Below are 12,450 nucleotides of genomic sequence, written 5' to 3'. Positions count from 1 at the left end.
TGGATGAACAGTAGACGGTGGAGGGGTGCCCGTGGAAGGGTGGTTGAACAGGACCCCGTGGTGTGGAGGGCTGGATGAACAGTAGACAGTGGAGGGGTGCCCGTGGAGGGGTGGTTGAATAGTAGCCGGTGGAGTAGCGCGCGGTGGAGGCTGGATGAACAGGAGCCCGTGGAGGCTGGAGGAGGTCGATGGTGGAGATGAACAATATCCCATGGAGTCCCGTTTTGCGGTATGCCACACCCCTCCTGATGAACAGGACCCCCGTTTCGACCGTAGGAGGTCCGTTTCGTCCGTTTTGCGGTACGCCACACCCCTCCCGATCAACATGACCCCCGTTTCGACCGTAGGATGTCTTTTTCCTCCGTTTTGCGGTATGCCACCCCTCCCGATCAACAGGACCCCCGTTTTGACCGTAGGAGGTCCGTTTCCTCCGTTTTGCGGTACGCCAGACTCCTCCCGATCAACAGGACCCCATTCCGAACGTAGGAGGTCCGTTTCCTCCATTGTGCGGTACGCCAAGCCTCGTTTCCATCGCCTGTTCTCTCCAATCCCTCCCAATGAACATGACCACACATTCCGTTCCGACCCAGCCGATTGGCTCCCACGCATTCCGTTGCCTCCCGATGAACACGATGCATTCCATTGCCTCCCCATGAACACGACGCATTCCGTTGCCTCCCCATGAATAGGACGATGACGCTGTTTGTCCGTTCCGACCCAGGCATGTACACTAGTATATATGTACGTACACGTTCGCGACCAGAATGACAATGCTACGTACGCTTCGACCAGGTGGGTCCCGATTGTCAGGCACTTCCTTGCGTGCGAAGATGTAGCTGGTGGGTCCCAGCAGTCAGGGGGGTGAATCATTTTTTTGCCCGGACGCACTTCCTTGCATGCGAAGATGTAGCTGGTGGGTCCCAGCAGTCAGGGGGCAAATGGTTTTTTTGTTTGGACGCACTTCCTTGCGTGCGAAGATGTAGCTGGTGGGTCCCACCAGTCAGGGGGAAATGTTTTTTCGTGAAATACGGTGGCCTGTCCGATGTGTCCCTGCTGTCAGGTGGAGGAATCATTATTTTGCGTGTAATAAGGAGGCACTTCCTTGCTGCGGCCGTGGACCCAGCTGTCAGCCTCTCCACGTACAGTCCACGTCCGATGGAAGTCGTTCCTTGACCATGTTGACCACGCCGCGCTGAGAGCAGATGGGTCTGACATGTCAGCGGGGGGCACATTATTTGCGCGAAATACAGAGGCCCTTCTAGTAGGTCCCAGATGACAGGTGGAGGAATCATTATTTTACGTGTAATAATTAGGCATTTCCTTGTGTGCGGCCGTGGACCCAACTGTCAGCCTCTCCACGCACAGTCTACTTCTGATGGTGTCGTTCGTTGACCACGTTGACCACGCCGCGCCGAGCGCATCCAAGGTGGTGGACGATGGCGAGGCCCCGGACAGCAACGAGCCAGAGATGCGAAGACGCAGGAGTCGAGTCGCACACGGAGAGGTGTACGAGGGTTAACTGGTTCTAGTGCGGTGTGGTTCGACAGTCGGTGGAGAAGAACAGGAGGTGTGGAGGGGTGGATGGATGGCCTAGCCAACGGTGGAGTAGTGCTTCATAGCGAAGCGTGCTAAGCAGAGCTGCTAGCAGCAGGAGGCGGGAGGTGGTCCCGGCGGCGCTGGAGGAAGAAGACGAGAGATTGAAGATGGAAGCCAGTCGTTGGATGTAAATCCAACGACTAACATGTCAGAATCATTTGTTGACTAAATTGACAACGACTTGCGTTGGCTTCGACCTATTGGCCCACATTCCAGCCTGCAAAAATGTGGCACGTATTCAACCCATTTTTCAGAATTTACATTCTTTTTTTTGACGGTAGAATTTACAGTCAATTTGATCTTTTTTTGAATTACAACCATTAGCTGGGCTGGGTGAACAAATAATGTAGCGTCCATGCGGCCCATTTATTTTATTTCCTAAAAAATTACAGGCCATTTGCACTTTCTCGAAATACATGATTTTGCTGGGCAGATTCTAATTATAATGTTGGGTTGGGCCAGCAATGTTACCAAAAAATAAAAAGGGGCTGAGCATTTTTTTATAAATATATTTAAATAATAAGTGATATTATTACATTCATCCTTAAATCTTACCAAGCTTTTGTACACAATCACTAGGATTTTCGTGCCAAAACAATCCAGGATTTTATTTGTTAAGAAATTATTTTTGTAAGTTAATAAGATGTGGGATATTGTTTTCTTACATATGTAAGTATGTGTTAAATATATGATGACAATAAAAATAAATATAATAACATATAAAATAATTTAAATATATATAATATAGTTAGAAGGGAAACATAAGTTGTACATGGCGTTCCTATTCTTATATAGAAAAATAGAACATACCTCTGTGTTTTCTTCAAAAAATACATAAATTGGGCTTCCAAAAATAAAACCTTGGATGGGAGGTCCATAGGCCGGTCGATACATGACGTCCCTAAGAAAATACAAACAGGCCTATGGACTTCCCATCCGAGGTCGTGGGCTGCGCATGTTAAAAATGAAAGCCTAGACGGGGCAGCCCAAAAACACGTCCAACACTTGCGAAAACTTCGTCCCTCGTTTTCTCTGTGTTTCGCACACTCGACATTGTGTGGGTATTTTGACTGTGCATCATATGAAGATGTGGTATGCATGAATGTTGATCAGCATGATGTTAACTGGCTGGTAGTTCCATTTTCGACCATGAATAAAACTTCCAACATGATGTTAACCCTATTTGAAAAGGCCGTGTTAATATAAATGCTCTGCCTCTGAAAGTTGCAGTTTCTTATCTGAAACTGAAACTTGCAGTTTCTTCTCTGAGAATCACATTGTCTGCACTTTTATACTCCTATGAAACTACTTTTTTAAGTGCTAAAAATAGATCTCTAGAGTTCATAAAATACTTCATATGCTCAATACTGCAAATCTGAAGTTCAAAAGACATTCATATCTGAAAGTACTCTCAAAATACACAACACAAAACACAATTCACAACCTGCAAATACTGACAACCCTAAGCTCCTCCTGAGAATTCACAACCTGCCCGACTATTGGGCTGGGGGGGCAGCCCCCTCCTATTCCTCGGCGGCAGACAGCCGCCCCGTGAGACAATGTGAACGGCGAGGGAGACGATGGCGGGGAAGCATCATCGGGCCAACTGCTTTTATCCTCTTGCAGTTGGGTTCGGTCGACGAAGACTCCACTGGCTCGCTCTGGCAGAACACCCTCACAAACGGCACCCTGTAGATGCTCGATCCTTCAATCTCTGGTGGATGCTCCATCTGGGATCGATACTCCAACCACCGTTCCCTCACGATCGGATTCGGTGAATCTGTTTGCTCCATGGCCCAGAGGAGAAACTCTATGTACTCCGGCGCGTCTCCCTCCGGGAGTATCGCCGCCTTTTCGCTCTGTTGCAGATATTTGGCCATGGATGTCGCCGTCGCCGCTAGTTGGTCCTTGTTGTCAAACCAAGACTGTATCTCCGACATCCTAGATAGCTTCACAGGGTCGCCGTTTGCGATCCTCATGTATCGGTTGTACTCCTCCATCGATCTAGTTCTCCATAGCACCTTCACTTGCCGGCGGTGGTTTTTGAATGGAAGAGGAGAGGAGCGGCGCTGGTTTTGGATTAGAACGGGAGAGGAGCGACGCTGGTTTTGGACTAGAACAGGAGAGGAGGGGCGGTGGTTTTGAAATGGAAGAGGAGAGGAGCGGCGCTGCATTTAGATTGGAACAGGAGAGGAGCGGCGGTGGTTTAAGAGGAGAAGAGCGGAAGAGCGGCGCTGGTCTTGGAAGTATTTTTTTGTTGTTTTGCGTATTTTGGGTCAAAGTTTGACCATGTACTATATTTGACAAGCAAAATGTGAATGCATGTCACCAAAAATTGTATTGTTTGGTTCGTATCTGAATGTACTTTCAAATTATACTATTTTTGCAACGTATAACATATATTTTATGTGCGAAAATCATGGTCAATTATGACCCAGAATAAAAGGGAGACTAGTTAATGTGGGGTCGCTTTCTTAATTGAAGGGTAAATTGATTTTGATTTTGATCCAGTCACAGCGCACCGGCCCTCCCGTCCAATCCTAAATCACTGTTGCACGCTCCTTTCCCTCTTCTCCATTGCAAAACCACCTCCTCTCCTCTCCATCATCTCCATTCCAAATCCACCGTCTCGCCTCTCCCTCTTCTGATCTTCTCCATTGCAAAACCACCTCCTCATGCACGTGGCCCGGAGGCGCAGTTGTCGTCATTTTGATCTGAAGCGCCGGATTATGACATATAACACGAAAAAATGCCACATGACAAGAAATCATAACCTCACTGCCCAAAGGAGACAACATGAATCCCGACGGACAAACTAGACGAGGAACAAAGCTCAAATTAAAGATAAACTCGTAGAAAAGGGGTTCGTAGATAGATGTCCTAATTAACATAGCTGGCTTGACCTAGATGGCAGCCGAGCAGTCACTGTTCGTGCGTGTGCCCCCAATGACTAGCCCAACTCAGTTGTCGCTGTTTAACCCTCGCAGTGATCCGAAGCACATGACACCTAATTTTGCGAGATGACAAGAAACCTTTTTTTAGATTTCTCACCACAACTACAGCCATGTACAACATAGCCTGCACGATATGTATATGATAGCCAATCCAGGTGTGTCTGCTGGAGTCTGGTCACATGCATGGACGAACTGATCTTCCGTGTCTTGCAGGGATCGTCCAGGCACCAACGTAGTACAACACTTCTCTAGTACTACCGCTTTCTCCCTCTTCTATTAAGTCACCCGACTTGCGGGGCCGGGGAGTGTGCCTATGGTCGGTTCTCAATTGTTGTCCCACATGTGTGTGCAAACGCAATATGGCACGTGTTCCATTCGGAGAGCAGCATGCCAGACTGACCGACCGTCTGGGGTGCGACGCGAACGCGCGGGCGTGCTGTATACTCCGTACATGTGTACCGCCGTTTTCTAGACGCTTTGCTCCATGGCGCGGGCGTAATCCATGCATACAAAATTAGTATACTGTATACTATTTAAAAGTCAAGGGCGGGGCTTTTCCTGCACGGTAGGCGGCGAGGCAGTTCCGCCTAGTCGATTCAATAGAGACACGAGAAGACGAGGGAGTAGGCTGCTGCAAACATAGGGCTGTGTGATTTGACAGCGAGTTACTGCTGGACAGGTGGGGCCCCATGATTTGACTTGCCATTATCATTTTAACAGCGGCACTACGACCGGCGTGAGTCTCCCGATTCCTGACCACCTCCATTACGAAGAAAGAGATAGAGAGGAGTAAAAAAATACACTTATAGCCAACCTTATAGCCAAACTTGTTGTAGTATGAGTGACTAAGTGATGACTATGTATGACATGCCAACATCAGATAGCCTAACGCACCGTGTCAAATCTCTAAGGCCGCGATTGCGCGAGTGACATGACGGTCATGGTAGGCGCGACCATGATACGGGCTGCTGGCAGCCCTTGGATCTAAGATCAAACGGTCGCATGCTAAGTTGCTGAAAATTTGCAGAATAACCCTCCAGGATAGGATATTCACCCATAGGTCTAGAATCACGCCATGAAACCGTTCGATCTCAGATCCAAGGGCTCTTGGAAGCCTGTATCATGGGAGAATGGAAAGCCACTACCCTGCCGTTCGCACGCTGGCAGTTCGCTCCTACTCGTCCCCGCACGTCCTTCAATACTACAGTGGTTCCCTCCTAGTCGTCCCGTCCATTCACATTACAGCAGTTCCACTAATCCTAACCCTCCTCCCAAATCCATGGCGTCCCAAATCTCCACGATCGGCAGTGAGTACAAGGTTAGAACCATCATCGGCGACGAGTTCGACATCATCTACACCCGTTCTTCCACGACGGTGAAAGGATGCCTTTCTCTCTTCAGACGCATGTTCGAAAACTCGGATGATGAGTGGGTCGCTGGGCTAGATGTTGAGTACACCACAATCATGGGACCAGAGAAGGATCTAAAGGACGAAGAGAGGAAGAAGCCCACCGTGATCCAGGTTTGCGTACAAAATGTTTGCTTGGTCTACCACATATGCCATGCCGATGTTGAGTGCCAGGATTTTAAGAACTTCCTCAAGGACAAAACAGTGAAATTCGTTAATGTAGACTTTAAGAACGATAGGGATGTCCTGTGTCGGATAGGTCTCGTTGTAGGCAACCCCTTCGACCTCCAGAAGAATCGGCTGGTGTCCTCTCGCCAGCCTTCAATGTTGACCCTGGCAAGAGCCATGGTTCATCCTTCATATGGTAAACTGGAGAAACCTCCATACACATTTCATCGTCATGCATGGCAGCGGAATGTACTAGATATAGACCACATCCACTATGTTGCAATGGATGGCTACCTTTGCTTCAATATCTACAAGGGTTGGATGAAGAGCAACAGCCAAGTGTGCAGTGCAAGCAAAGAAGTATCGACCAAGAGGAAGAGGGACAAGGATGAAGTCGAGGACGTGGACGAGGACTCCGAGTAAGGTGGCAGTGTTGTTGCTCATGGTGGTTCTAATGCAGTGTCTACCGGAATAGTTGCAAAGTTTAATTTCAGGTGTGCTTAATTTAATTTGAGGGGTGTGTTGTTCTGAGCCCCCAGCAGAACTATGTTATGTTCCTTCTCGTTACTTTAACTCTTCAGTACGTACATACTAGTATTTCTTACATTTCATCTTTTAGTTGGTATAGTACTACCACTCGTTTCATCACATTATATACGTACAATATATATGACCAACATCATATAGCCATCAATTTAGTTGTCAAAGAATTTCAGGGTGCTTAGTTTTGTCAAAGAATTCCAGGATGCTTAGAGGGTGCTTGGATCCAAGGGACTTATTTTAGTCTGACTAAAAATAGTCTCTTTAAGAGGCTAAAGTTCTAAGCACCCCTGACTAAAGAGTGGCTAAAACTAGTCTTGAGACAAAAAAAATTTAGTCAGGGGTACCCCTACTAAAATGTGGATTAGTCCTCTCTCTACTCATTTAACTCGTCTCCTTTAACACAAGCGAGTTCTGGATTGGAGGGTTTGGAGGATAATAAATGCTCATTAACTTGATTTTAGCCTTTTTAGTATTTGGATCCAAGCATGGGTGAGGCTAGCATGTTTTAGTCCCACTACTTTTAGTCATGGGACTAAAACGTATCCAAGCACCCTCTTAGTTTATTTGAGGGGTGGGTTGTGCTGGACACCATTATTGTGACTAGCCTTTTTAATAGTACTATATGCATAATTTGGCGACGAGCGCTCTATATATGTACCACCTTTTTTAATTTCAAGTTTTGCTCCATGGCGCAATCCATCGATACTACTGCTGTACAAAAGTATACATTTTTTAAAAGGCTAGAGGGCGGGGCAGTCTAGCTTGGTTGGTTTCATGAGAGGTGAGGGCCTTTGTGATTTTACGGCTCATTACTGCTGGAAGGCGGGGCCTTGTGATTTGACTGCTCGTATAAATGCGCCGACGACCTGATCGAGGAGGATCAAAGAACCATGCGGTATACTCAAGTTTTCCACTGGAGTAGTACTGCGACGGAGGAGCACGAAACATGGCAGCCCAGTGCCATATGGCGATAAAAAATGATCTAATTTGCTAGTCATCTCATTGTTAGCATTGTTCTATTCATTCCCTAAAAAAACCATTGTTCTATTCATGCCTCGCAGAGAATGTGACACGTGCGGCGAAACACCCGAAGCAAAAGATGAAACACAGGAGCAAAAGAAGAAGGAAGATTATCACCCCAAATGATCTAATTCGCCGCGGAGTCGTAACTGCTTCTTCATCGCCTCCATGACCTCCATCTCCTTGCGTGTCTCCTCCGCCATCTTCTTCATTCTGTCCATGACACGGGATTTCTTGACGCGAGCCTTCATCATCTGTTCCACGGTCGCATTACATACCTTGACAGCAGCCGGGTGCTCGATGCAGAGCTTCGCCAACTCCTCCTTCTGTTCCATGACGAGGGACTGCAGCATCTTCATCGAGGAACTACTATTCTCATGCAGCTTCTTCCAGCTGGCGTTCTTCTCCTTCAATAGGTCGATCTCATGGCAGAGCTTCGCCTTGTCCTCCTGAACTCGCAGGATTTCACCGGTCGCCTTCTTCTCCGAGGCAATGCTCTTCTTCAGCAGCATCACCAAGCCGGTGGTAAACTCCCCCTGCTAATTGAGCTCAGCGGGCATGTCATCGAGGCTCTCCTTCAGCAACTCCATCAAGCCTTGGATGAACTCCTTCTGCTTATGGAGGTGCTTATTGAGCTGATCGGGCATGCCGTCGAGGGATAATGACTCCAGCTCCGCCGGCTCGGCATGTTCGCCTCTGCGGCTAGGGCGCTCCTGGGAGCCATCGCCTGCCCGTGAGAGATCTTTCGAGGTCTCTGCGTGGCGGCGAGCCCTCTTTTTTCCCGCAGCCTTGGTTGCCGCTCCCTTTTTACGAGTAGTTCTTGACCTAGAGCTCCGCTCACCGGCCATGGCAACGACGGACAAAGAAGAAGCACTTATGAGGAGGAAAGGTAGACTAATTTTTGGTTAGGTAGTTCCCCTTTTTATAACCTAAGTACTAGCACTAGTACTAATACCTTCATAGTGGGAACACGTTCAGGTTTGGTACGTACTAGTAGGTGTGAGCAGGCTTTCGAATGTGATGGGAACAAGGTAAAGATTAATTGATGGTTTTGGTTTCAAGGCCTGAAACGGCTCCCGATGAGTTTAGCGGAACATAAATTTCAAGTACTACACTGCTCAAATGCGTAAATATTATGTTACTATCAAAAATTTGCACAAAATACGAAGGAGACCAATGGAAGTACTACTAGCAACCCACGATTTAACTACTCGCATGCGCGCACTGGAGTAAAAATGTCTTTCTTCCACCCTCACGCCCACTCAATTTGCCTGCACTGTATTAATTGACCATCAATGAAGTGAATGACTTTACACACGTCAAATTATCACATGGGGTGGATCTTGGTACAAAATTGCGTCCGCCCGTGTACCCGCGTGTGCGTGCGAGGGAATGAGTGCGTGCGTGGCGTGTGTGCACATATTCGCTTCGTGCATGTACCGCCAGCATGGCTCAGGGAGGACGAGTACATTATTCTGGAACGACCAGCACGTCACTGTGATCAATCCACACAAGGAGGTCGCGACAACGCCTCCACATGTGCCATGTGGCTTCATGAACTGTAAGAGAGACACTGTGTGTAGCATGCCATTGGTATTCTAATTTACGTGTTTTGCACATACTCGAAGTACTAGTAAGGTACACGTGCATTGCACGCACCAGATTTTGCAACAAAATTATGAATAAATACCACACTATAGCATGTAAGCTCTGAGTCATATATGCCTGATGTAGCCCTTCGTTTAATTCTTATAATTCATCTCATTCAAAATCAATTAGTTTTTATAAAAAAGCTAAGAACGCGGGAATAGGAAAAACATGGGATTATAGTGGAATGTTGTCTTGAATCCTACAGGATTTTACGAGTGTTTGATTGTGCATAGAAAAAACGCAGAATTCTTTCAAAGAGGTTTGAGTGGATGGGATGTTTCCTATGAAATCTAGTGCAAATGAATCATATGGAAAAATTCCTATGGTTTACAATCCTACGAATCAAACAACCAAGATAGGAAAAATTCCTAATGATTAGAATCCTCCAAAATTCCTTTGAGAATCCTTTGAATCAAAGAAGCCCTTAATCTATTTTATGATTCATGGAATTGTGCATTGTAAAGCATAAAGTAAAGACAAATAATGGCAATTCAACTAGAAAAAAAGTTTGGGCAGTTATGATACGGAATATTCTAGAACAAAAGAGAACCACTGTTGTTTTGAGGTTTGTGCATTATGCTTAAGTTCAACCATGGAGTCTGCTAGATTGTACATGTGGCAAAATCCGGTGGGGGGGCTAGAAGATGGTGCGAGGGGCCGAGTGGAGGGAGACTATGAAGGAATGCACAAGTGCGAGATCGATATTTAGAGAGAGGGGGCGAACACGTGCGCTGTTGCACCCAGTGGCGGAGCCATGAAAAATAAATGAGCTAGGGGGCCAAGCATTGCTAATCCTTTACGAGGAGGGTCAATTCATGAAATTAAACCATTTAGCAGCAATTGTCTAATGATCACATTCATATTAGCCTCGATATATAGTGATGTTAGGGGGGGAGGGGGCAGGGCCCTTACTGCCCCCTGTCTTCGCCATTGTGCACGCGTCTGAGAGATGAAGCGGAAGGCATGGATGATGAGAGGGGGACGTTGGATATATAATTAATGTGGGTGTATTAGCTATATATGTTAATCCTATATAGAGAGGTATAGATTGATCAATGTGGACGTGGGAAAGAGGGTGAGACCTCACTGGATATATCGATTGATCGGTTTGTGTGGAAAACTATGAAAGACCTAGCCATATACACACATACATAGAGATACATTCGATCATTGCGCATGCACACGTGAGAGATAAAGAATGCCCGATATGATTGAGAGGGGGATGTGTGTGGGTGTGTTCCTTCATGGGAGACCTACCTGAAGAAAAAGATTGCATGCGTGCGATGGATAATGCCGACTTGTAGTGTGTGTGCATGCATGCACGAGAGAAAGTTAGTGGTACAATTATAAAGAGAAGACTACTGTGTGGGTGTAAAAGAATAGGTGAGGTCATAATCAATGTAAAGTTGAATTCAAATATTCGAATAAGAGATCCTGATGTTGGAAACCCATGCATGCATGAATATAACAGAGATCTGCACGGTGTGGTTTGGAAATGAGCATGTTGTAATGTATACACATTGAACAAGGTTAGACTGATTTGAATTTGAGATACCGATGGCAGACATCATTTGGCCACGTCGCATCCGTGCATGGACACACTATTCTAATTGGAGATGATGGGTGGCTTTCGCATCACATATCTATATCTATACCCCTATATATATATTATATTTTATATTTTTTATATTGTGTGCGGGTAACTTTAACTTTGAAAGATGGTCATTGGATGAGGCGAATCCGATGGTCCAAAGATGGCAAATTTGAGCACTACTGGCCGTTGGATATCATCTAGATTCCACCAGAATTCGCCACATGTATAATCCAGAAGACTCCATGGTTGAACTTAAGCATAATGCACAAACATCAAAGCACAAGCACTTCTTATATTTTCTAGAATCTTCCGTATCAGAATTGCCCTAATGTTTTTCTACATGATTTGCCATTATTTGTTTTTACTTTATGTCTTACGACGCACGATTCCATGAATCTTAAAATAGATTAGCTTTCTTATAAAAACTAGATGATTTTGAATGAAATGAACTATAAGAATTAAACGAACATCTACATCATGCATATATGACTCAAAGCTTGCATGCTATAATGTGGTATTTATTCATAATTTGGTTGCCAAATCTCATGCGTGCAATGCATGTGTACCTTACTCTAGTCTAAATGGTGTTTGTGTGTGTTGTGCGTGTTGAGGTGCAAATTGTCTTTTTTGGGGTACATGTTAAGCTTGTTCTTCCGAAATTTCTAGCCGTGCCTTGTTATGCTGAAAATTCAAGCCAGTGTCTCTGTCTATCATGCTGCGAAACTCCCGCCTTTTCAACCCGCGCCTTGTTAGCCCGAAATATTTAAGATATATCTTTGTCTTGTTGTGTTCCGACAACTCCCTCGATCTCAACCCGCGCCTTGCTATTCCGAAATTACAACGCGCGTGAAAACTCCCACCACCTGTGAAATCCCGACACGCAAAATGCCCATGGTACCCCTGAACCGAAAGAACCGCCTCATATTGGTGGGGTTACTTTCGTAACTTACCCCACATTTCAGACAAGCACGTCTCTAAGCCATGGTTCCCCACTGCCATCCCATCCGCCCACCCATTCGTACACCGAGGCCGCGAAAACCCGCGACGAAACCCCACACCCTGCTCCGTCCGCCACCCAGCCGGAGCCTATTCCCCGACGACGTCGTCCAAAGCAACACCTCGACGTCCCTCATCCACCATACTGGATGAGGATCGATTGTCGATCTCATCGTCCCGCCGGTTCAGCCACCCCGCCCTGACGTTCCCCTTGTCTTTCGCGCCACCTCCATTCCCACACCGCCGTCTTCACCTGCACCACCTGAAGAGCATCATCATCACCGTTTCCTCGGATGAAGCTACGGTCTAATCGGTGCCACCAAAGAGGTTGTACACTAATCGCCGCATTTTCTTATTGATTCGATCTCACGGTGCTGCCGGCGCTCGGTCCCGAGCCGACACGGTGCGGCTCCGTCCACGGCGGCATAGACGGCCACTTCCTCCACGATGTCGCTCCCTCGGCAGCGATGTCCACATCAGTAGGAGCTGCTGCTGCTTTAGTTCTCGCTCGCGCTGCTGCT

This window comes from Triticum dicoccoides, chromosome 2A, assembly GCF_002162155.2.
Source record: "Triticum dicoccoides isolate Atlit2015 ecotype Zavitan chromosome 2A, WEW_v2.0, whole genome shotgun sequence".
In the NCBI taxonomy this organism is placed as follows: domain Eukaryota; kingdom Viridiplantae; phylum Streptophyta; class Magnoliopsida; order Poales; family Poaceae; genus Triticum; species Triticum dicoccoides.
This window is presented reverse-complemented; position numbering follows the sequence as displayed.